General features: G+C 55.5%; 12 non-coding genes across 12 annotated transcripts; all 12 read right to left on the bottom strand.

Annotated features, from left to right (window-relative positions):
* Positions 1 to 630: 630 nt before the first annotated feature.
* Positions 631 to 737, bottom strand: LOC138512878 (U6 spliceosomal RNA). The gene has a single exon (XR_011281586.1). It is a non-coding gene; the product is annotated as a U6 spliceosomal RNA (small nuclear RNA).
* A 1748-nt stretch (positions 738 to 2485) lies between these two features.
* LOC138512876 (U6 spliceosomal RNA) lies at positions 2486 to 2592 on the bottom strand. Its single transcript, XR_011281585.1, has one exon. It is a non-coding gene; the product is annotated as a U6 spliceosomal RNA (small nuclear RNA).
* Positions 2593 to 4342: 1750 nt separating this feature from the next.
* LOC138512875 (U6 spliceosomal RNA) lies at positions 4343 to 4449 on the bottom strand. The gene has a single exon (XR_011281584.1). It is a non-coding gene; the product is annotated as a U6 spliceosomal RNA (small nuclear RNA).
* Positions 4450 to 6192: 1743 nt separating this feature from the next.
* On the bottom strand, positions 6193 to 6299 carry LOC138512874 (U6 spliceosomal RNA). The gene has a single exon (XR_011281583.1). It is a non-coding gene; the product is annotated as a U6 spliceosomal RNA (small nuclear RNA).
* Positions 6300 to 8047: 1748 nt separating this feature from the next.
* Positions 8048 to 8154, bottom strand: LOC138512873 (U6 spliceosomal RNA). Its single transcript, XR_011281582.1, has one exon. It is a non-coding gene; the product is annotated as a U6 spliceosomal RNA (small nuclear RNA).
* Positions 8155 to 9897: 1743 nt separating this feature from the next.
* LOC138512872 (U6 spliceosomal RNA) lies at positions 9898 to 10004 on the bottom strand. The gene has a single exon (XR_011281581.1). It is a non-coding gene; the product is annotated as a U6 spliceosomal RNA (small nuclear RNA).
* A 1748-nt stretch (positions 10005 to 11752) lies between these two features.
* On the bottom strand, positions 11753 to 11859 carry LOC138512871 (U6 spliceosomal RNA). The gene has a single exon (XR_011281580.1). It is a non-coding gene; the product is annotated as a U6 spliceosomal RNA (small nuclear RNA).
* Positions 11860 to 13609: 1750 nt separating this feature from the next.
* LOC138512870 (U6 spliceosomal RNA) lies at positions 13610 to 13716 on the bottom strand. The gene has a single exon (XR_011281579.1). It is a non-coding gene; the product is annotated as a U6 spliceosomal RNA (small nuclear RNA).
* Positions 13717 to 15459: 1743 nt separating this feature from the next.
* Positions 15460 to 15566, bottom strand: LOC138512869 (U6 spliceosomal RNA). The gene has a single exon (XR_011281578.1). It is a non-coding gene; the product is annotated as a U6 spliceosomal RNA (small nuclear RNA).
* Positions 15567 to 17314: 1748 nt separating this feature from the next.
* On the bottom strand, positions 17315 to 17421 carry LOC138512868 (U6 spliceosomal RNA). Its single transcript, XR_011281577.1, has one exon. It is a non-coding gene; the product is annotated as a U6 spliceosomal RNA (small nuclear RNA).
* Positions 17422 to 19169: 1748 nt separating this feature from the next.
* Positions 19170 to 19276, bottom strand: LOC138512867 (U6 spliceosomal RNA). Its single transcript, XR_011281576.1, has one exon. It is a non-coding gene; the product is annotated as a U6 spliceosomal RNA (small nuclear RNA).
* Positions 19277 to 21015: 1739 nt separating this feature from the next.
* On the bottom strand, positions 21016 to 21122 carry LOC138512865 (U6 spliceosomal RNA). Its single transcript, XR_011281575.1, has one exon. It is a non-coding gene; the product is annotated as a U6 spliceosomal RNA (small nuclear RNA).
* Positions 21123 to 22366: the final 1244 nt, after the last annotated feature.

The following is a 22366-nucleotide window of genomic DNA, read 5'->3' as shown; positions in this document are numbered from 1 at the left end:
CTCGGGACCTCAGCAACTGAGGGGCACATTTCCAAATGAGGGAGACATTTCCAGAAAGCGCACCAGGGAACGGCTCGGCCTCTGCTCCGTGGCCTAACCCAGCCTGGTCCTTCTCCAACCATCTGGGAGCTGTCCAAAAGCCGGTGGGCCTGGCGGAATGGGCTCCCAGCAGGCCCTGGCTGACTGGTGATTTGCATACACACAGAGACACGCACGCACGCACACTCTCTCTCGTGCTATCTGCTGCCTTTCAGATCCTGCCACCCCTCTCTTGCTTTAAAGGAGCAGTTGGCGAATGACACTGAGCAAAGAATGCACAAGTGGGTAAAGAGATCACACACCTAGAGGCAGCCAGCTCTCATGAAGAGTAGGGCCTAGAAGCAGTGAAGCTTGAGGGGCTGTGCGCTCTTTGCCATGAGCCCCTAGAGGCGGGTCATATAGAAAGCGCTATATAGAAATGAGCAGCCAGCAGAGGACAAGGCAGCCGCTCTCGGTGCAGCACAGCACAGAGAGGATCAAGAGAAACGGGAAGGGCTTCCGCGGCAGCGAGCAAGCACAAGACGAGCACGGGAGCGGGGCCCCTTTTATTCTGTCAATAAAAGGTATTTCTCTCCTGGCACGCACGTGTCTAAAAATATGGAACGCTTCACGAATTTGCGTGTCATCCTTGCGCAGGGGCCATGCTAATCTTCTCTGTATCGTTCCAATTTTAGTATATGTGCTGCCGAAGCGAGCACACACTTGGGGCTGAACTGGCCAGTGTATAAAAGCCAGCGCATCGGCTGCCTTTTGACCTAGGTTGACTTGTTATGCTCTAACTTTGGCAAGAAACTGTTTGGTTCTGGGGCCGGTATGGAACCAAGAGGCAAAGACCAACGACCCAAGCTTCCTCGCTGCTGGTTTGGCCCAAAAGGAAAGGTTCCGTGTGCTTGGCTATTGCAATGCAGGAAGAAAGGATCATGGTCCAGGCTGCATGCAAAGTGGCACCTCCCGTCATAATGCCTGGGTGATGGGTGCTGTGTGCCTGGACGCATCACAATAGTCCCACAAGCCAGAGAAAAGCCAGAGGGCCTGTGAGGGTTTGCTTGGGGGGGGCCCTGTTGAGTTCCAGGATAGGCAAGGTGAGGCAGCGGCCTAGTGCGCGGACCCCCGAGAGCCCCGGATTGCTGCTGCCCCCGCCTTCAAGCCAGAGATGCATTTTCAAACCGATGTAAGTTTACGTTTGGCTGCTGGCTTCAGCGACGGTGGCTTCAAAGTCCCGCCGGGTCTGCTTTCCTTTGGTAGGGCCAGGAAGCCTCTTACAACAGGTATTGGCTGCCTGTCGCCTGCTTTTATCAACTGTGCCAGGACGTGAGCCTTGTGTGTTACAAAATCAGGACAGCAGGCATTGCAGCGGCTCCTGCTTCAGAAAGGCACCTTGAAGAACAGCACTAGGAGCTAACGGAGAGCACCAGGGGTATGGGGGCCAGTGGTGCAATGGATAAGGCGCCTGACTAGGAGTCAGAAGGTTGTGGGTTCCACTGCCATCCGGCTGGGCTCCCAACTCTGTGCTTTGTTTCTTTGAATTACATTTAAATTCCCTTGGCCTTCACTGCTCGCAATAGACTTTTGATTTTATGTGGGGCGGGCCCGGTTGCACAGCAAGGAAACACCAGGCGCCATCTTGAAGCACCACCAGTAGGGGTCCCTCCCGACCGCCCCAACAGGCAGCAGATGATTTCTATGCATGTGTGCGTCCAGTCCTTCAATGGGTGGGGGTTGGCTTGTGTTGGACACAGTCCCAGGGCAGCCCTTCACGTCCCTGATCGGCCACGATCGGCCAGAGACCTCTCTATGAGCGCTGCAGGTGAGCCTTCTCGGGACCTCAGCAACTGAGGGGCACATTTCCAAATGAGGGAGACATTTCCAGAAAGCGCACCAGGGAACGGCTCGGCCTCTGCTCCGTGGCCTAACCCAGCCTGGTCCTTCTCCAACCATCTGGGAGCTGTCCAAAAGCCGGTGGGCCTGGCGGAATGGGCTCCCAGCAGGCCCTGGCTGACTGGTGATTTGCATACACACAGAGACACGCACGCACGCACACTCTCTCTCGTGCTATCTGCTGCCTTTCAGATCCTGCCACCCCTCTCTTGCTTTAAAGGAGCAGTTGGCGAATGACACTGAGCAAAGAATGCACAAGTGGGTAAAGAGATCACACACCTAGAGGCAGCCAGCTCTCATGAAGAGTAGGGCCTAGAAGCAGTGAAGCTTGAGGGGCTGTGCGCTCTTTGCCATGAGCCCCTAGAGGCGGGTCATATAGAAAGCGCTATATAGAAATGAGCAGCCAGCAGAGGACAAGGCAGCCGCTCTCGGTGCAGCACAGCACAGAGAGGATCAAGAGAAACGGGAAGGGCTTCCGCGGCAGCGAGCAAGCACAAGACCAGCACGGGAGCGGGGCCCCTTTTATTCTGTCAATAAAAGGTATTTCTCTCCTGGCACGCACGTGTCTAAAAATATGGAACGCTTCACGAATTTGCGTGTCATCCTTGCGCAGGGGCCATGCTAATCTTCTCTGTATCGTTCCAATTTTAGTATATGTGCTGCCGAAGCGAGCACACACTTGGGGCTGAACTGGCCAGTGTATAAAAGCCAGCGCATCGGCTGCCTTTTGACCTAGGTTGACTTGTTATGCTCTAACTTTGGCAAGAAACTGTTTGGTTCTGGGGCCGGTATGGAACCAAGAGGCAAAGACCAACGACCCAAGCTTCCTCGCTGCTGGTTTGGCCCAAAAGGAAAGGTTCCGTGTGCTTGGCTATTGCAATGCAGGAAGAAAGGATCATGGTCCAGGCTGCATGCAAAGTGGCACCTCCCGTCATAATGCCTGGGTGATGGGTGCTGTGTGCCTGGACGCATCACAATAGTCCCACAAGCCAGAGAAAAGCCAGAGGGCCTGTGAGGGTTTGCTTGGGGGGGGCCCTGTTGAGTTCCAGGATAGGCAAGGTGAGGCAGCGGCCTAGTGCGCGGACCCCCGAGAGCCCCGGATTGCTGCTGCCCCCGCCTTCAAGCCAGAGATGCATTTTCAAACCGATGTAAGTTTACGTTTGGCTGCTGGCTTCAGCGACGGTGGCTTCAAAGTCCCGCCGGGTCTGCTTTCCTTTGGTAGGGCCAGGAAGCCTCTTACAACAGGTATTGGCTGCCTGTCGCCTGCTTTTATCAACTGTGCCAGGACGTGAGCCTTGTGTGTTACAAAATCAGGACAGCAGGCATTGCAGCGGCTCCTGCTTCAGAAAGGCACCTTGAAGAACAGCACTAGGAGCTAACGGAGGGCACCAGAGGTATGGGGGCCAGTGGTGCAATGGATAAGGCGCCTGACTATTGAGTCAGAAGGTTGTGGGTTCCACTGCCATCCGGCTGGGCTCCCAACTCTGTGCTTTGTTTCTTTGAATTACATTTAAATTCCCTTGGCCTTCACTGCTCGCAATAGACTTTTGATTTTATGTGGGGCGGGCCCGGTTGCACAGCAAGGAAACACCAGGCGCCATCTCCAAGCACCACCAGCAGGGGGCCCTCCAGACCGCCCCAACAAGCAGCAGATGATTTCTATGCATGTGTGCGTCCTGTCCTTCAATGGGTGGGGGTTGGCTTGTGTTGGACACAGTCCCAGGGCAGCCCTTCACGTCCCTGATCGGCCACGATCGGCCAGAGACCTCTCTGGTGAGCGCCGCAGGCGAGCCTTCTCGGGACCTCAGCAACTGAGGGGCACATTTCCAAATGAGGGAGACATTTCCAGAAAGCGCACCAGGGAACGGCTCAGCCTCTGCTTCGTGGCCTAACCCAGCCTGGTCCTTCTCCAACCATCTGGGAGCTGTCCAAAAGCCGGTGGGCCTGGCGGAATGGGCTCCCAGCAGGCCCTGGCTGACTGCTGATTTGCATACACACAGACACACGCACGCACGCACACTCTCTCTCGTGCTGTCTGCTGCCTTTCAGACCCTGCCACCCCTCGCTTGCTTTAAAGGAGCAGTTGGCGAATGACACTGAGCAAAGAATGCACAAGTGGGTAAAGAGATCACACACCTAGAGGCAGCCAGCTCTCATGAAGAGTAGGGCCTAGAAGCAGTGAAGCTTGAGGGGCTGTGCGCTCTTTGCCATGAGCCCCTAGAGGCGGGTCATATAGAAAGCGCTATATAGAAATGAGCAGCCAGCAGAGGACAAGGCAGCCGCTCTCGGTGCAGCACAGCACAGAGAGGATCAAGAGAAACGGGAAGGGCTTCCGCGGCAGCGAGCAAGCACAAGACGAGCACGGGAGCGGGGCCCCTTTTATTCTGTCAATAAAAGGTATTTCTCTCCTGGCACGCACGTGTCTAAAAATATGGAACGCTTCACGAATTTGCGTGTCATCCTTGCGCAGGGGCCATGCTAATCTTCTCTGTATCGTTCCAATTTTAGTATATGTGCTGCCGAAGCGAGCACACACTTGGGGCTGAACTGGCCAGTGTATAAAAGCCAGCGCATCGGCTGCCTTTTGACCTAGGTTGACTTGTTATGCTCTAACTTTGGCAAGAAACTGTTTGGTTCTGGGGCCGGTATGGAACCAAGAGGCAAAGACCAACGACCCAAGCTTCCTCGCTGCTGGTTTGGCCCAAAAGGAAAGGTTCCGTGTGCTTGGCTATTGCAATGCAGGAAGAAAGGATCATGGTCCAGGCTGCATGCAAAGTGGCACCTCCCGTCATAATGCCTGGGTGATGGGTGCTGTGTGCCTGGACGCATCACAATAGTCCCACAAGCCAGAGAAAAGCCAGAGGGCCTGTGAGGGTTTGCTTGGGGGGGGCCCTGTTGAGTTCCAGGATAGGCAAGGTGAGGCAGCGGCCTAGTGCGCGGACCCCCGAGAGCCCCGGATTGCTGCTGCCCCCGCCTTCAAGCCAGAGATGCATTTTCAAACCGATGTAAGTTTACGTTTGGCTGCTGGCTTCAGCGACGGTGGCTTCAAAGTCCCGCCGGGTCTGCTTTCCTTTGGTAGGGCCAGGAAGCCTCTTACAACAGGTATTGGCTGCCTGTCGCCTGCTTTTATCAACTGTGCCAGGACGTGAGCCTTGTGTGTTACAAAATCAGGACAGCAGGCATTGCAGCGGCTCCTGCTTCAGAAAGGCACCTTGAAGAACAGCACTAGGAGCTAAGGGAGGGCACCAGGGGTATGGGGGCCAGTGGTGCAATGGATAGGAGTCAGAAGGTTGTGGGTTCCACTGCCATCCGGCTGGGCTCCCAACTCTGTGCTTTGTTTCTTTGAATTACATTTAAATTCCCTTGGCCTTCACTGCTCGCAATAGACTTTTGATTTTATGTGGGGCGGGCCCGGTTGCACAGCAAGGAAACACCAGGCGCCATCTCCAAGCACCACCAGCAGGGGTCCCTCCAGACCGCCCCAACAAGCAGTAGATGATTTCTATGCATGTGTGCGTCCTGTCCTTCAATGGGTGGGGGTTGGCTTGTGTTGGACACAGTCCCAGGGCAGCCCTTCACGTCCCTGATCGGCCACGATCGGCCAGAGACCTCTCTGTGAGCGCCGCAGGTGAGCCTTCTCGGGACCTCAGCAACTGAGGGGCACATTTCCAAATGAGGGAGACATTTCCAGAAAGCGCACCAGGGAACGGCTCGGCCTCTGCTCCGTGGCCTAACCCAGCCTGGTCCTTCTCCAACCATCTGGGAGCTGTCCAAAAGCCGGTGGGCCTGGCGGAATGGGCTCCCAGCAGGCCCTGGCTGACTGATGATTTGCATACACACAGACACACGCACGCACGCACGCACGCACACTCTCTCTCGTGCTATCTGCTGCCTTTCAGACCCTGCCACCCCTCTCTTGCTTTAAAGGAGCAGTTGGCGAATGACACTGAGCAAAGAATGCACAAGTGGGTAAAGAGATCACACACCTAGAGGCAGCCAGCTCTCATGAAGAGTAGGGCCTAGAAGCAGTGAAGCTTGAGGGGCTGTGCGCTCTTTGCCATGAGCCCCTAGAGGCGGGTCATATAGAAAGCGCTATATAGAAATGAGCAGCCAGCAGAGGACAAGGCAGCCGCTCTCGGTGCAGCACAGCACAGAGAGGATCAAGAGAAACGGGAAGGGCTTCCGCGGCAGCGAGCAAGCACAAGACGAGCACGGGAGCGGGGCCCCTTTTATTCTGTCAATAAAAGGTATTTCTCTCCTGGCACGCACGTGTCTAAAAATATGGAACGCTTCACGAATTTGCGTGTCATCCTTGCGCAGGGGCCATGCTAATCTTCTCTGTATCGTTCCAATTTTAGTATATGTGCTGCCGAAGCGAGCACACACTTGGGGCTGAACTGGCCAGTGTATAAAAGCCAGCGCATCGGCTGCCTTTTGACCTAGGTTGACTTGTTATGCTCTAACTTTGGCAAGAAACTGTTTGGTTCTGGGGCCGGTATGGAACCAAGAGGCAAAGACCAACGACCCAAGCTTCCTCGCTGCTGGTTTGGCCCAAAAGGAAAGGTTCCGTGTGCTTGGCTATTGCAATGCAGGAAGAAAGGATCATGGTCCAGGCTGCATGCAAAGTGGCACCTCCCGTCATAATGCCTGGGTGATGGGTGCTGTGTGCCTGGACGCATCACAATAGTCCCACAAGCCAGAGAAAAGCCAGAGGGCCTGTGAGGGTTTGCTTGGGGGGGGCCCTGTTGAGTTCCAGGATAGGCAAGGTGAGGCAGCGGCCTAGTGCGCGGACCCCCGAGAGCCCCGGATTGCTGCTGCCCCCGCCTTCAAGCCAGAGATGCATTTTCAAACCGATGTAAGTTTACGTTTGGCTGCTGGCTTCAGCGACGGTGGCTTCAAAGTCCCGCCGGGTCTGCTTTCCTTTGGTAGGGCCAGGAAGCCTCTTACAACAGGTATTGGCTGCCTGTCGCCTGCTTTTATCAACTGTGCCAGGACGTGAGCCTTGTGTGTTACAAAATCAGGACAGCAGGCATTGCAGCGGCTCCTGCTTCAGAAAGGCACCTTGAAGAACAGCACTAGGAGCTAACGGAGAGCACCAGGGGTATGGGGGCCAGTGGTGCAATGGATAAGGCGCCTGACTAGGAGTCAGAAGGTTGTGGGTTCCACTGCCATCCGGCTGGGCTCCCAACTCTGTGCTTTGTTTCTTTGAATTACATTTAAATTCCCTTGGCCTTCACTGCTCGCAATAGACTTTTGATTTTATGTGGGGCGGGCCCGGTTGCACAGCAAGGAAACACCAGGCGCCATCTTGAAGCACCACCAGTAGGGGTCCCTCCCGACCGCCCCAACAGGCAGCAGATGATTTCTATGCATGTGTGCGTCCAGTCCTTCAATGGGTGGGGGTTGGCTTGTGTTGGACACAGTCCCAGGGCAGCCCTTCACGTCCCTGATCGGCCACGATCGGCCAGAGACCTCTCTATGAGCGCTGCAGGTGAGCCTTCTCGGGACCTCAGCAACTGAGGGGCACATTTCCAAATGAGGGAGACATTTCCAGAAAGCGCACCAGGGAACGGCTCGGCCTCTGCTTCGTGGCCTAACCCAGCCTGGTCCTTCTCCAACCATCTGGGAGCTGTCCAAAAGCCGGTGGGCCTGGCGGAATGGGCTCCCAGCAGGCCCTGGCTGACTGCTGATTTGCATACACACAGACACACGCACGCACGCACACTCTCTCTCGTGCTGTCTGCTGCCTTTCAGACCCTGCCACCCCTCGCTTGCTTTAAAGGAGCAGTTGGCGAATGACACTGAGCAAAGAATGCACAAGTGGGTAAAGAGATCACACACCTAGAGGCAGCCAGCTCTCATGAAGAGTAGGGCCTAGAAGCAGTGAAGCTTGAGGGGCTGTGCGCTCTTTGCCATGAGCCCCTAGAGGCGGGTCATATAGAAAGCGCTATATAGAAATGAGCAGCCAGCAGAGGACAAGGCAGCCGCTCTCGGTGCAGCACAGCACAGAGAGGATCAAGAGAAACGGGAAGGGCTTCCGCGGCAGCGAGCAAGCACAAGACGAGCACGGGAGCGGGGCCCCTTTTATTCTGTCAATAAAAGGTATTTCTCTCCTGGCACGCACGTGTCTAAAAATATGGAACGCTTCACGAATTTGCGTGTCATCCTTGCGCAGGGGCCATGCTAATCTTCTCTGTATCGTTCCAATTTTAGTATATGTGCTGCCGAAGCGAGCACACACTTGGGGCTGAACTGGCCAGTGTATAAAAGCCAGCGCATCGGCTGCCTTTTGACCTAGGTTGACTTGTTATGCTCTAACTTTGGCAAGAAACTGTTTGGTTCTGGGGCCGGTATGGAACCAAGAGGCAAAGACCAACGACCCAAGCTTCCTCGCTGCTGGTTTGGCCCAAAAGGAAAGGTTCCGTGTGCTTGGCTATTGCAATGCAGGAAGAAAGGATCATGGTCCAGGCTGCATGCAAAGTGGCACCTCCCGTCATAATGCCTGGGTGATGGGTGCTGTGTGCCTGGACGCATCACAATAGTCCCACAAGCCAGAGAAAAGCCAGAGGGCCTGTGAGGGTTTGCTTGGGGGGGGCCCTGTTGAGTTCCAGGATAGGCAAGGTGAGGCAGCGGCCTAGTGCGCGGACCCCCGAGAGCCCCGGATTGCTGCTGCCCCCGCCTTCAAGCCAGAGATGCATTTTCAAACCGATGTAAGTTTACGTTTGGCTGCTGGCTTCAGCGACGGTGGCTTCAAAGTCCCGCCGGGTCTGCTTTCCTTTGGTAGGGCCAGGAAGCCTCTTACAACAGGTATTGGCTGCCTGTCGCCTGCTTTTATCAACTGTGCCAGGACGTGAGCCTTGTGTGTTACAAAATCAGGACAGCAGGCATTGCAGCGGCTCCTGCTTCAGAAAGGCACCTTGAAGAACAGCACTAGGAGCTAAGGGAGGGCACCAGGGGTATGGGGGCCAGTGGTGCAATGGATAGGAGTCAGAAGGTTGTGGGTTCCACTGCCATCCGGCTGGGCTCCCAACTCTGTGCTTTGTTTCTTTGAATTACATTTAAATTCCCTTGGCCTTCACTGCTCGCAATAGACTTTTGATTTTATGTGGGGCGGGCCCGGTTGCACAGCAAGGAAACACCAGGCGCCATCTCCAAGCACCACCAGCAGGGGTCCCTCCAGACCGCCCCAACAAGCAGTAGATGATTTCTATGCATGTGTGCGTCCTGTCCTTCAATGGGTGGGGGTTGGCTTGTGTTGGACACAGTCCCAGGGCAGCCCTTCACGTCCCTGATCGGCCACGATCGGCCAGAGACCTCTCTGTGAGCGCCGCAGGTGAGCCTTCTCGGGACCTCAGCAACTGAGGGGCACATTTCCAAATGAGGGAGACATTTCCAGAAAGCGCACCAGGGAACGGCTCGGCCTCTGCTCCGTGGCCTAACCCAGCCTGGTCCTTCTCCAACCATCTGGGAGCTGTCCAAAAGCCGGTGGGCCTGGCGGAATGGGCTCCCAGCAGGCCCTGGCTGACTGATGATTTGCATACACACAGACACACGCACGCACGCACGCACGCACACTCTCTCTCGTGCTATCTGCTGCCTTTCAGACCCTGCCACCCCTCTCTTGCTTTAAAGGAGCAGTTGGCGAATGACACTGAGCAAAGAATGCACAAGTGGGTAAAGAGATCACACACCTAGAGGCAGCCAGCTCTCATGAAGAGTAGGGCCTAGAAGCAGTGAAGCTTGAGGGGCTGTGCGCTCTTTGCCATGAGCCCCTAGAGGCGGGTCATATAGAAAGCGCTATATAGAAATGAGCAGCCAGCAGAGGACAAGGCAGCCGCTCTCGGTGCAGCACAGCACAGAGAGGATCAAGAGAAACGGGAAGGGCTTCCGCGGCAGCGAGCAAGCACAAGACGAGCACGGGAGCGGGGCCCCTTTTATTCTGTCAATAAAAGGTATTTCTCTCCTGGCACGCACGTGTCTAAAAATATGGAACGCTTCACGAATTTGCGTGTCATCCTTGCGCAGGGGCCATGCTAATCTTCTCTGTATCGTTCCAATTTTAGTATATGTGCTGCCGAAGCGAGCACACACTTGGGGCTGAACTGGCCAGTGTATAAAAGCCAGCGCATCGGCTGCCTTTTGACCTAGGTTGACTTGTTATGCTCTAACTTTGGCAAGAAACTGTTTGGTTCTGGGGCCGGTATGGAACCAAGAGGCAAAGACCAACGACCCAAGCTTCCTCGCTGCTGGTTTGGCCCAAAAGGAAAGGTTCCGTGTGCTTGGCTATTGCAATGCAGGAAGAAAGGATCATGGTCCAGGCTGCATGCAAAGTGGCACCTCCCGTCATAATGCCTGGGTGATGGGTGCTGTGTGCCTGGACGCATCACAATAGTCCCACAAGCCAGAGAAAAGCCAGAGGGCCTGTGAGGGTTTGCTTGGGGGGGGCCCTGTTGAGTTCCAGGATAGGCAAGGTGAGGCAGCGGCCTAGTGCGCGGACCCCCGAGAGCCCCGGATTGCTGCTGCCCCCGCCTTCAAGCCAGAGATGCATTTTCAAACCGATGTAAGTTTACGTTTGGCTGCTGGCTTCAGCGACGGTGGCTTCAAAGTCCCGCCGGGTCTGCTTTCCTTTGGTAGGGCCAGGAAGCCTCTTACAACAGGTATTGGCTGCCTGTCGCCTGCTTTTATCAACTGTGCCAGGACGTGAGCCTTGTGTGTTACAAAATCAGGACAGCAGGCATTGCAGCGGCTCCTGCTTCAGAAAGGCACCTTGAAGAACAGCACTAGGAGCTAACGGAGAGCACCAGGGGTATGGGGGCCAGTGGTGCAATGGATAAGGCGCCTGACTAGGAGTCAGAAGGTTGTGGGTTCCACTGCCATCCGGCTGGGCTCCCAACTCTGTGCTTTGTTTCTTTGAATTACATTTAAATTCCCTTGGCCTTCACTGCTCGCAATAGACTTTTGATTTTATGTGGGGCGGGCCCGGTTGCACAGCAAGGAAACACCAGGCGCCATCTTGAAGCACCACCAGTAGGGGTCCCTCCCGACCGCCCCAACAGGCAGCAGATGATTTCTATGCATGTGTGCGTCCAGTCCTTCAATGGGTGGGGGTTGGCTTGTGTTGGACACAGTCCCAGGGCAGCCCTTCACGTCCCTGATCGGCCACGATCGGCCAGAGACCTCTCTATGAGCGCTGCAGGTGAGCCTTCTCGGGACCTCAGCAACTGAGGGGCACATTTCCAAATGAGGGAGACATTTCCAGAAAGCGCACCAGGGAACGGCTCGGCCTCTGCTCCGTGGCCTAACCCAGCCTGGTCCTTCTCCAACCATCTGGGAGCTGTCCAAAAGCCGGTGGGCCTGGCGGAATGGGCTCCCAGCAGGCCCTGGCTGACTGGTGATTTGCATACACACAGAGACACGCACGCACGCACACTCTCTCTCGTGCTATCTGCTGCCTTTCAGATCCTGCCACCCCTCTCTTGCTTTAAAGGAGCAGTTGGCGAATGACACTGAGCAAAGAATGCACAAGTGGGTAAAGAGATCACACACCTAGAGGCAGCCAGCTCTCATGAAGAGTAGGGCCTAGAAGCAGTGAAGCTTGAGGGGCTGTGCGCTCTTTGCCATGAGCCCCTAGAGGCGGGTCATATAGAAAGCGCTATATAGAAATGAGCAGCCAGCAGAGGACAAGGCAGCCGCTCTCGGTGCAGCACAGCACAGAGAGGATCAAGAGAAACGGGAAGGGCTTCCGCGGCAGCGAGCAAGCACAAGACCAGCACGGGAGCGGGGCCCCTTTTATTCTGTCAATAAAAGGTATTTCTCTCCTGGCACGCACGTGTCTAAAAATATGGAACGCTTCACGAATTTGCGTGTCATCCTTGCGCAGGGGCCATGCTAATCTTCTCTGTATCGTTCCAATTTTAGTATATGTGCTGCCGAAGCGAGCACACACTTGGGGCTGAACTGGCCAGTGTATAAAAGCCAGCGCATCGGCTGCCTTTTGACCTAGGTTGACTTGTTATGCTCTAACTTTGGCAAGAAACTGTTTGGTTCTGGGGCCGGTATGGAACCAAGAGGCAAAGACCAACGACCCAAGCTTCCTCGCTGCTGGTTTGGCCCAAAAGGAAAGGTTCCGTGTGCTTGGCTATTGCAATGCAGGAAGAAAGGATCATGGTCCAGGCTGCATGCAAAGTGGCACCTCCCGTCATAATGCCTGGGTGATGGGTGCTGTGTGCCTGGACGCATCACAATAGTCCCACAAGCCAGAGAAAAGCCAGAGGGCCTGTGAGGGTTTGCTTGGGGGGGGCCCTGTTGAGTTCCAGGATAGGCAAGGTGAGGCAGCGGCCTAGTGCGCGGACCCCCGAGAGCCCCGGATTGCTGCTGCCCCCGCCTTCAAGCCAGAGATGCATTTTCAAACCGATGTAAGTTTACGTTTGGCTGCTGGCTTCAGCGACGGTGGCTTCAAAGTCCCGCCGGGTCTGCTTTCCTTTGGTAGGGCCAGGAAGCCTCTTACAACAGGTATTGGCTGCCTGTCGCCTGCTTTTATCAACTGTGCCAGGACGTGAGCCTTGTGTGTTACAAAATCAGGACAGCAGGCATTGCAGCGGCTCCTGCTTCAGAAAGGCACCTTGAAGAACAGCACTAGGAGCTAACGGAGGGCACCAGAGGTATGGGGGCCAGTGGTGCAATGGATAAGGCGCCTGACTATTGAGTCAGAAGGTTGTGGGTTCCACTGCCATCCGGCTGGGCTCCCAACTCTGTGCTTTGTTTCTTTGAATTACATTTAAATTCCCTTGGCCTTCACTGCTCGCAATAGACTTTTGATTTTATGTGGGGCGGGCCCGGTTGCACAGCAAGGAAACACCAGGCGCCATCTCCAAGCACCACCAGCAGGGGGCCCTCCAGACCGCCCCAACAAGCAGCAGATGATTTCTATGCATGTGTGCGTCCTGTCCTTCAATGGGTGGGGGTTGGCTTGTGTTGGACACAGTCCCAGGGCAGCCCTTCACGTCCCTGATCGGCCACGATCGGCCAGAGACCTCTCTGGTGAGCGCCGCAGGCGAGCCTTCTCGGGACCTCAGCAACTGAGGGGCACATTTCCAAATGAGGGAGACATTTCCAGAAAGCGCACCAGGGAACGGCTCAGCCTCTGCTTCGTGGCCTAACCCAGCCTGGTCCTTCTCCAACCATCTGGGAGCTGTCCAAAAGCCGGTGGGCCTGGCGGAATGGGCTCCCAGCAGGCCCTGGCTGACTGCTGATTTGCATACACACAGACACACGCACGCACGCACACTCTCTCTCGTGCTGTCTGCTGCCTTTCAGACCCTGCCACCCCTCGCTTGCTTTAAAGGAGCAGTTGGCGAATGACACTGAGCAAAGAATGCACAAGTGGGTAAAGAGATCACACACCTAGAGGCAGCCAGCTCTCATGAAGAGTAGGGCCTAGAAGCAGTGAAGCTTGAGGGGCTGTGCGCTCTTTGCCATGAGCCCCTAGAGGCGGGTCATATAGAAAGCGCTATATAGAAATGAGCAGCCAGCAGAGGACAAGGCAGCCGCTCTCGGTGCAGCACAGCACAGAGAGGATCAAGAGAAACGGGAAGGGCTTCCGCGGCAGCGAGCAAGCACAAGACGAGCACGGGAGCGGGGCCCCTTTTATTCTGTCAATAAAAGGTATTTCTCTCCTGGCACGCACGTGTCTAAAAATATGGAACGCTTCACGAATTTGCGTGTCATCCTTGCGCAGGGGCCATGCTAATCTTCTCTGTATCGTTCCAATTTTAGTATATGTGCTGCCGAAGCGAGCACACACTTGGGGCTGAACTGGCCAGTGTATAAAAGCCAGCGCATCGGCTGCCTTTTGACCTAGGTTGACTTGTTATGCTCTAACTTTGGCAAGAAACTGTTTGGTTCTGGGGCCGGTATGGAACCAAGAGGCAAAGACCAACGACCCAAGCTTCCTCGCTGCTGGTTTGGCCCAAAAGGAAAGGTTCCGTGTGCTTGGCTATTGCAATGCAGGAAGAAAGGATCATGGTCCAGGCTGCATGCAAAGTGGCACCTCCCGTCATAATGCCTGGGTGATGGGTGCTGTGTGCCTGGACGCATCACAATAGTCCCACAAGCCAGAGAAAAGCCAGAGGGCCTGTGAGGGTTTGCTTGGGGGGGGCCCTGTTGAGTTCCAGGATAGGCAAGGTGAGGCAGCGGCCTAGTGCGCGGACCCCCGAGAGCCCCGGATTGCTGCTGCCCCCGCCTTCAAGCCAGAGATGCATTTTCAAACCGATGTAAGTTTACGTTTGGCTGCTGGCTTCAGCGACGGTGGCTTCAAAGTCCCGCCGGGTCTGCTTTCCTTTGGTAGGGCCAGGAAGCCTCTTACAACAGGTATTGGCTGCCTGTCGCCTGCTTTTATCAACTGTGCCAGGACGTGAGCCTTGTGTGTTACAAAATCAGGACAGCAGGCATTGCAGCGGCTCCTGCTTCAGAAAGGCACCTTGAAGAACAGCACTAGGAGCTAAGGGAGGGCACCAGGGGTATGGGGGCCAGTGGTGCAATGGATAGGAGTCAGAAGGTTGTGGGTTCCACTGCCATCCGGCTGGGCTCCCAACTCTGTGCTTTGTTTCTTTGAATTACATTTAAATTCCCTTGGCCTTCACTGCTCGCAATAGACTTTTGATTTTATGTGGGGCGGGCCCGGTTGCACAGCAAGGAAACACCAGGCGCCATCTCCAAGCACCACCAGCAGGGGTCCCTCCAGACCGCCCCAACAAGCAGTAGATGATTTCTATGCATGTGTGCGTCCTGTCCTTCAATGGGTGGGGGTTGGCTTGTGTTGGACACAGTCCCAGGGCAGCCCTTCACGTCCCTGATCGGCCACGATCGGCCAGAGACCTCTCTGTGAGCGCCGCAGGTGAGCCTTCTCGGGACCTCAGCAACTGAGGGGCACATTTCCAAATGAGGGAGACATTTCCAGAAAGCGCACCAGGGAACGGCTCGGCCTCTGCTCCGTGGCCTAACCCAGCCTGGTCCTTCTCCAACCATCTGGGAGCTGTCCAAAAGCCGGTGGGCCTGGCGGAATGGGCTCCCAGCAGGCCCTGGCTGACTGATGATTTGCATACACACAGACACACGCACGCACGCACGCACGCACACTCTCTCTCGTGCTATCTGCTGCCTTTCAGACCCTGCCACCCCTCTCTTGCTTTAAAGGAGCAGTTGGCGAATGACACTGAGCAAAGAATGCACAAGTGGGTAAAGAGATCACACACCTAGAGGCAGCCAGCTCTCATGAAGAGTAGGGCCTAGAAGCAGTGAAGCTTGAGGGGCTGTGCGCTCTTTGCCATGAGCCCCTAGAGGCGGGTCATATAGAAAGCGCTATATAGAAATGAGCAGCCAGCAGAGGACAAGGCAGCCGCTCTCGGTGCAGCACAGCACAGAGAGGATCAAGAGAAACGGGAAGGGCTTCCGCGGCAGCGAGCAAGCACAAGACGAGCACGGGAGCGGGGCCCCTTTTATTCTGTCAATAAAAGGTATTTCTCTCCTGGCACGCACGTGTCTAAAAATATGGAACGCTTCACGAATTTGCGTGTCATCCTTGCGCAGGGGCCATGCTAATCTTCTCTGTATCGTTCCAATTTTAGTATATGTGCTGCCGAAGCGAGCACACACTTGGGGCTGAACTGGCCAGTGTATAAAAGCCAGCGCATCGGCTGCCTTTTGACCTAGGTTGACTTGTTATGCTCTAACTTTGGCAAGAAACTGTTTGGTTCTGGGGCCGGTATGGAACCAAGAGGCAAAGACCAACGACCCAAGCTTCCTCGCTGCTGGTTTGGCCCAAAAGGAAAGGTTCCGTGTGCTTGGCTATTGCAATGCAGGAAGAAAGGATCATGGTCCAGGCTGCATGCAAAGTGGCACCTCCCGTCATAATGCCTGGGTGATGGGTGCTGTGTGCCTGGACGCATCACAATAGTCCCACAAGCCAGAGAAAAGCCAGAGGGCCTGTGAGGGTTTGCTTGGGGGGGGCCCTGTTGAGTTCCAGGATAGGCAAGGTGAGGCAGCGGCCTAGTGCGCGGACCCCCGAGAGCCCCGGATTGCTGCTGCCCCCGCCTTCAAGCCAGAGATGCATTTTCAAACCGATGTAAGTTTACGTTTGGCTGCTGGCTTCAGCGACGGTGGCTTCAAAGTCCCGCCGGGTCTGCTTTCCTTTGGTAGGGCCAGGAAGCCTCTTACAACAGGTATTGGCTGCCTGTCGCCTGCTTTTATCAACTGTGCCAGGACGTGAGCCTTGTGTGTTACAAAATCAGGACAGCAGGCATTGCAGCGGCTCCTGCTTCAGAAAGGCACCTTGAAGAACAGCACTAGGAGCTAACGGAGAGCACCAGGGGTATGGGGGCCAGTGGTGCAATGGATAAGGCGCCTGACTAGGAGTCAGAAGGTTGTGGGTTCCACTGCCATCCGGCTGGGCTCCCAACTCTGTGCTTTGTTTCTTTGAATTACATTTAAATTCCCTTGGCCTTCACTGCTCGCAATAGACTTTTGATTTTATGTGGGGCGGGCCCGGTTGCACAGCAAGGAAACACCAGGCGCCATCTTGAAGCACCACCAGTAGGGGTCCCTCCCGACCGCCCCAACAGGCAGCAGATGATTTCTATGCATGTGTGCGTCCAGTCCTTCAATGGGTGGGGGTTGGCTTGTGTTGGACACAGTCCCAGGGCAGCCCTTCACGTCCCTGATCGGCCACGATCGGCCAGAGACCTCTCTATGAGCGCTGCAGGTGAGCCTTCTCGGGACCTCAGCAACTGAGGGGCACATTTCCAAATGAGGGAGACATTTCCAGAAAGCGCACCAGGGAACGGCTCGGCCTCTGCTCCGTGGCCTAACCCAGCCTGGTCCTTCTCCAACCATCTGGGAGCTGTCCAAAAGCCGGTGGGCCTGGCGGAATGGGCTCCCAGCAGGCCCTGGCTGACTGGTGATTTGCATACACACAGAGACACGCACGCACGCACACTCTCTCTCGTGCTATCTGCTGCCTTTCAGATCCTGCCACCCCTCTCTTGCTTTAAAGGAGCAGTTGGCGAATGACACTGAGCAAAGAATGCACAAGTGGGTAAAGAGATCACACACCTAGAGGCAGCCAGCTCTCATGAAGAGTAGGGCCTAGAAGCAGTGAAGCTTGAGGGGCTGTGCGCTCTTTGCCATGAGCCCCTAGAGGCGGGTCATATAGAAAGCGCTATATAGAAATGAGCAGCCAGCAGAGGACAAGGCAGCCGCTCTCGGTGCAGCACAGCACAGAGAGGATCAAGAGAAACGGGAAGGGCTTCCGCGGCAGCGAGCAAGCACAAGACCAGCACGGGAGCGGGGCCCCTTTTATTCTGTCAATAAAAGGTATTTCTCTCCTGGCACGCACGTGTCTAAAAATATGGAACGCTTCACGAATTTGCGTGTCATCCTTGCGCAGGGGCCATGCTAATCTTCTCTGTATCGTTCCAATTTTAGTATATGTGCTGCCGAAGCGAGCACACACTTGGGGCTGAACTGGCCAGTGTATAAAAGCCAGCGCATCGGCTGCCTTTTGACCTAGGTTGACTTGTTATGCTCTAACTTTGGCAAGAAACTGTTTGGTTCTGGGGCCGGTATGGAACCAAGAGGCAAAGACCAACGACCCAAGCTTCCTCGCTGCTGGTTTGGCCCAAAAGGAAAGGTTCCGTGTGCTTGGCTATTGCAATGCAGGAAGAAAGGATCATGGTCCAGGCTGCATGCAAAGTGGCACCTCCCGTCATAATGCCTGGGTGATGGGTGCTGTGTGCCTGGACGCATCACAATAGTCCCACAAGCCAGAGAAAAGCCAGAGGGCCTGTGAGGGTTTGCTTGGGGGGGGCCCTGTTGAGTTCCAGGATAGGCAAGGTGAGGCAGCGGCCTAGTGCGCGGACCCCCGAGAGCCCCGGATTGCTGCTGCCCCCGCCTTCAAGCCAGAGATGCATTTTCAAACCGATGTAAGTTTACGTTTGGCTGCTGGCTTCAGCGACGGTGGCTTCAAAGTCCCGCCGGGTCTGCTTTCCTTTGGTAGGGCCAGGAAGCCTCTTACAACAGGTATTGGCTGCCTGTCGCCTGCTTTTATCAACTGTGCCAGGACGTGAGCCTTGTGTGTTACAAAATCAGGACAGCAGGCATTGCAGCGGCTCCTGCTTCAGAAAGGCACCTTGAAGAACAGCACTAGGAGCTAACGGAGAGCACCAGGGGTATGGGGGCCAGTGGTGCAATGGATAAGGCGCCTGACTAGGAGTCAGAAGGTTGTGGGTTCCACTGCCATCCGGCTGGGCTCCCAACTCTGTGCTTTGTTTCTTTGAATTACATTTAAATTCCCTTGGCCTTCACTGCTCGCAATAGACTTTTGATTTTATGTGGGGCGGGCCCGGTTGCACAGCAAGGAAACACCAGGCGCCATCTTGAAGCACCACCAGTAGGGGTCCCTCCCGACCGCCCCAACAGGCAGCAGATGATTTCTATGCATGTGTGCGTCCAGTCCTTCAATGGGTGGGGGTTGGCTTGTGTTGGACACAGTCCCAGGGCAGCCCTTCACGTCCCTGATCGGCCACGATCGGCCAGAGACCTCTCTATGAGCGCTGCAGGTGAGCCTTCTCGGGACCTCAGCAACTGAGGGGCACATTTCCAAATGAGGGAGACATTTCCAGAAAGCGCACCAGGGAACGGCTCGGCCTCTGCTCCGTGGCCTAACCCAGCCTGGTCCTTCTCCAACCATCTGGGAGCTGTCCAAAAGCCGGTGGGCCTGGCGGAATGGGCTCCCAGCAGGCCCTGGCTGACTGGTGATTTGCATACACACAGAGACACGCACGCACGCACACTCTCTCTCGTGCTATCTGCTGCCTTTCAGATCCTGCCACCCCTCTCTTGCTTTAAAGGAGCAGTTGGCGAATGACACTGAGCAAAGAATGCACAAGTGGGTAAAGAGATCACACACCTAGAGGCAGCCAGCTCTCATGAAGAGTAGGGCCTAGAAGCAGTGAAGCTTGAGGGGCTGTGCGCTCTTTGCCATGAGCCCCTAGAGGCGGGTCATATAGAAAGCGCTATATAGAAATGAGCAGCCAGCAGAGGACAAGGCAGCCGCTCTCGGTGCAGCACAGCACAGAGAGGATCAAGAGAAACGGGAAGGGCTTCCGCGGCAGCGAGCAAGCACAAGACCAGCACGGGAGCGGGGCCCCTTTTATTCTGTCAATAAAAGGTATTTCTCTCCTGGCACGCACGTGTCTAAAAATATGGAACGCTTCACGAATTTGCGTGTCATCCTTGCGCAGGGGCCATGCTAATCTTCTCTGTATCGTTCCAATTTTAGTATATGTGCTGCCGAAGCGAGCACACACTTGGGGCTGAACTGGCCAGTGTATAAAAGCCAGCGCATCGGCTGCCTTTTGACCTAGGTTGACTTGTTATGCTCTAACTTTGGCAAGAAACTGTTTGGTTCTGGGGCCGGTATGGAACCAAGAGGCAAAGACCAACGACCCAAGCTTCCTCGCTGCTGGTTTGGCCCAAAAGGAAAGGTTCCGTGTGCTTGGCTATTGCAATGCAGGAAGAAAGGATCATGGTCCAGGCTGCATGCAAAGTGGCACCTCCCGTCATAATGCCTGGGTGATGGGTGCTGTGTGCCTGGACGCATCACAATAGTCCCACAAGCCAGAGAAAAGCCAGAGGGCCTGTGAGGGTTTGCTTGGGGGGGGCCCTGTTGAGTTCCAGGATAGGCAAGGTGAGGCAGCGGCCTAGTGCGCGGACCCCCGAGAGCCCCGGATTGCTGCTGCCCCCGCCTTCAAGCCAGAGATGCATTTTCAAACCGATGTAAGTTTACGTTTGGCTGCTGGCTTCAGCGACGGTGGCTTCAAAGTCCCGCCGGGTCTGCTTTCCTTTGGTAGGGCCAGGAAGCCTCTTACAACAGGTATTGGCTGCCTGTCGCCTGCTTTTATCAACTGTGCCAGGACGTGAGCCTTGTGTGTTACAAAATCAGGACAGCAGGCATTGCAGCGGCTCCTGCTTCAGAAAGGCACCTTGAAGAACAGCACTAGGAGCTAACGGAGGGCACCAGAGGTATGGGGGCCAGTGGTGCAATGGATAAGGCGCCTGACTATTGAGTCAGAAGGTTGTGGGTTCCACTGCCATCCGGCTGGGCTCCCAACTCTGTGCTTTGTTTCTTTGAATTACATTTAAATTCCCTTGGCCTTCACTGCTCGCAATAGACTTTTGATTTTATGTGGGGCGGGCCCGGTTGCACAGCAAGGAAACACCAGGCGCCATCTCCAAGCACCACCAGCAGGGGGCCCTCCAGACCGCCCCAACAAGCAGCAGATGATTTCTATGCATGTGTGCGTCCTGTCCTTCAATGGGTGGGGGTTGGCTTGTGTTGGACACAGTCCCAGGGCAGCCCTTCACGTCCCTGATCGGCCAGAGACCTCTCTGTGAGCGCCGCAGGCGAGCCTTCTCGGGACCTCAGCAACTGAGGGGCACATTTCCAAATGAGGGAGACATTTCCAGAAAGCGCACCAGGGAACGGCTCGGCCTCTGCTTCGTGGCCTAACCCAGCCTGGTCCTTCTCCAACCATCTGGGAGCTGTCCAAAAGCCGGTGGGCCTGGCGGAATGGGCTCCCAGCAGGCCCTGGCTGACTGGTGATTTGCATACACACAGACACACGCACGCACGCACACTCTCTCTCGTGCTATCTGCTGCCTTTCAGACCCTGCCACCCCTCGCTTGCTTTAAAGGAGCAGTTGGCGAATGACACTGAGCAAAGAATGCACAAGTGGGTAAAGAGATCACACACCTAGAGGCAGCCAGCTCTCATGAAGAGTAGGGCCTAGAAGCAGTGAAGCTTGAGGGGCTGTGCGCTCTTTGCCATGAGCCCCTAGAGGCGGGTCATATAGAAAGCGCTATATAGAAATGAGCAGCCAGCAGAGGACAAGGCAGCCGCTCTCGGTGCAGCACAGCACAGAGAGGATCAAGAGAAACGGGAAGGGCTTCCGCGGCAGCGAGCAAGCACAAGACCAGCACGGGAGCGGGGCCCCTTTTATTCTGTCAATAAAAGGTATTTCTCTCCTGGCACGCACGTGTCTAAAAATATGGAACGCTTCACGAATTTGCGTGTCATCCTTGCGCAGGGGCCATGCTAATCTTCTCTGTATCGTTCCAATTTTAGTATATGTGCTGCCGAAGCGAGCACACACTTGGGGCTGAACTGGCCAGTGTATAAAAGCCAGCGCATCGGCTGCCTATTGACCTAGGTTGACTTGTTATGCTCTAACTTTGGCAAGAAACTGTTTGGTTCTGGGGCCGGTATGGAACCAAGAGGCAAAGACCAACGACCCAAGCTTCCTCGCTGCTGGTTTGGCCCAAAAGGAAAGGTTCCGTGTGCTTGGCTATTGCAATGCAGGAAGAAAGGATCATGGTCCAGGCTGCATGCAAAGTGGCACCTCCCGTCATAATGCCTGGGTGATGGGTGCTGTGTGCCTGGACGCATCACAATAGTCCCACAAGCCAGAGAAAAGCCAGAGGGCCTGTGAGGGTTTGCTTGGGGGGGGCCCTGTTGAGTTCCAGGATAGGCAAGGTGAGGCAGCGGCCTAGTGCGCGGACCCCCGAGAGCCCCGGATTGCTGCTGCCCCCGCCTTCAAGCCAGAGATGCATTTTCAAACCGATGTAAGTTTACGTTTGGCTGCTGGCTTCAGCGACGGTGGCTTCAAAGTCCCGCCGGGTCTGCTTTCCTTTGGTAGGGCCAGGAAGCCTCTTACAACAGGTATTGGCTGCCTGTCGCCTGCTTTTATCAACTGTGCCAGGACGTGAGCCTTGTGTGTTACAAAATCAGGACAGCAGGCATTGCAGCGGCTCCTGCTTCAGAAAGGCACCTTGAAGAACAGCACTAGGAGCTAAGGGAGGGCACCAGGGGTATGGGGGCCAGTGGTGCAATGGATAGGAGTCAGAAGGTTGTGGGTTCCACTGCCATCCGGCTGGGCTCCCAACTCTGTGCTTTGTTTCTTTGAATTACATTTAAATTCCCTTGGCCTTCACTGCTCGCAATAGACTTTTGATTTTATGTGGGGCGGGCCCGGTTGCACAGCAAGGAAACACCAGGCGCCATCTCCAAGCACCACCAGCAGGGGGCCCTCCAGACCGCCCCAACAAGCAGCAGATGATTTCTATGCATGTGTGCGTCCTGTCCTTCAATGGGTGGGGGTTGGCTTGTGTTGGACACAGTCCCAGGGCAGCCCTTCACGTCCCTGATCGGCCAGAGACCTCTCTGTGAGCGCCGCAGGCGAGCCTTCTCGGGACCTCAGCAACTGAGGGGCACATTTCCAAATGAGGGAGACATTTCCAGAAAGCGCACCAGGGAACGGCTCGGCCTCTGCTTCGTGGCCTAACCCAGCCTGGTCCTTCTCCAACCATCTGGGAGCTGTCCAAAAGCCGGTGGGC

Source organism: Ambystoma mexicanum, chromosome 6p (assembly GCF_040938575.1).
Source record: "Ambystoma mexicanum isolate Mex_15411 chromosome 6p, UKY_AmexF1_1, whole genome shotgun sequence".
In the NCBI taxonomy this organism is placed as follows: Eukaryota; Metazoa; Chordata; class Amphibia; order Caudata; family Ambystomatidae; genus Ambystoma; species Ambystoma mexicanum.
This window is presented reverse-complemented; position numbering and strand designations above follow the sequence as displayed.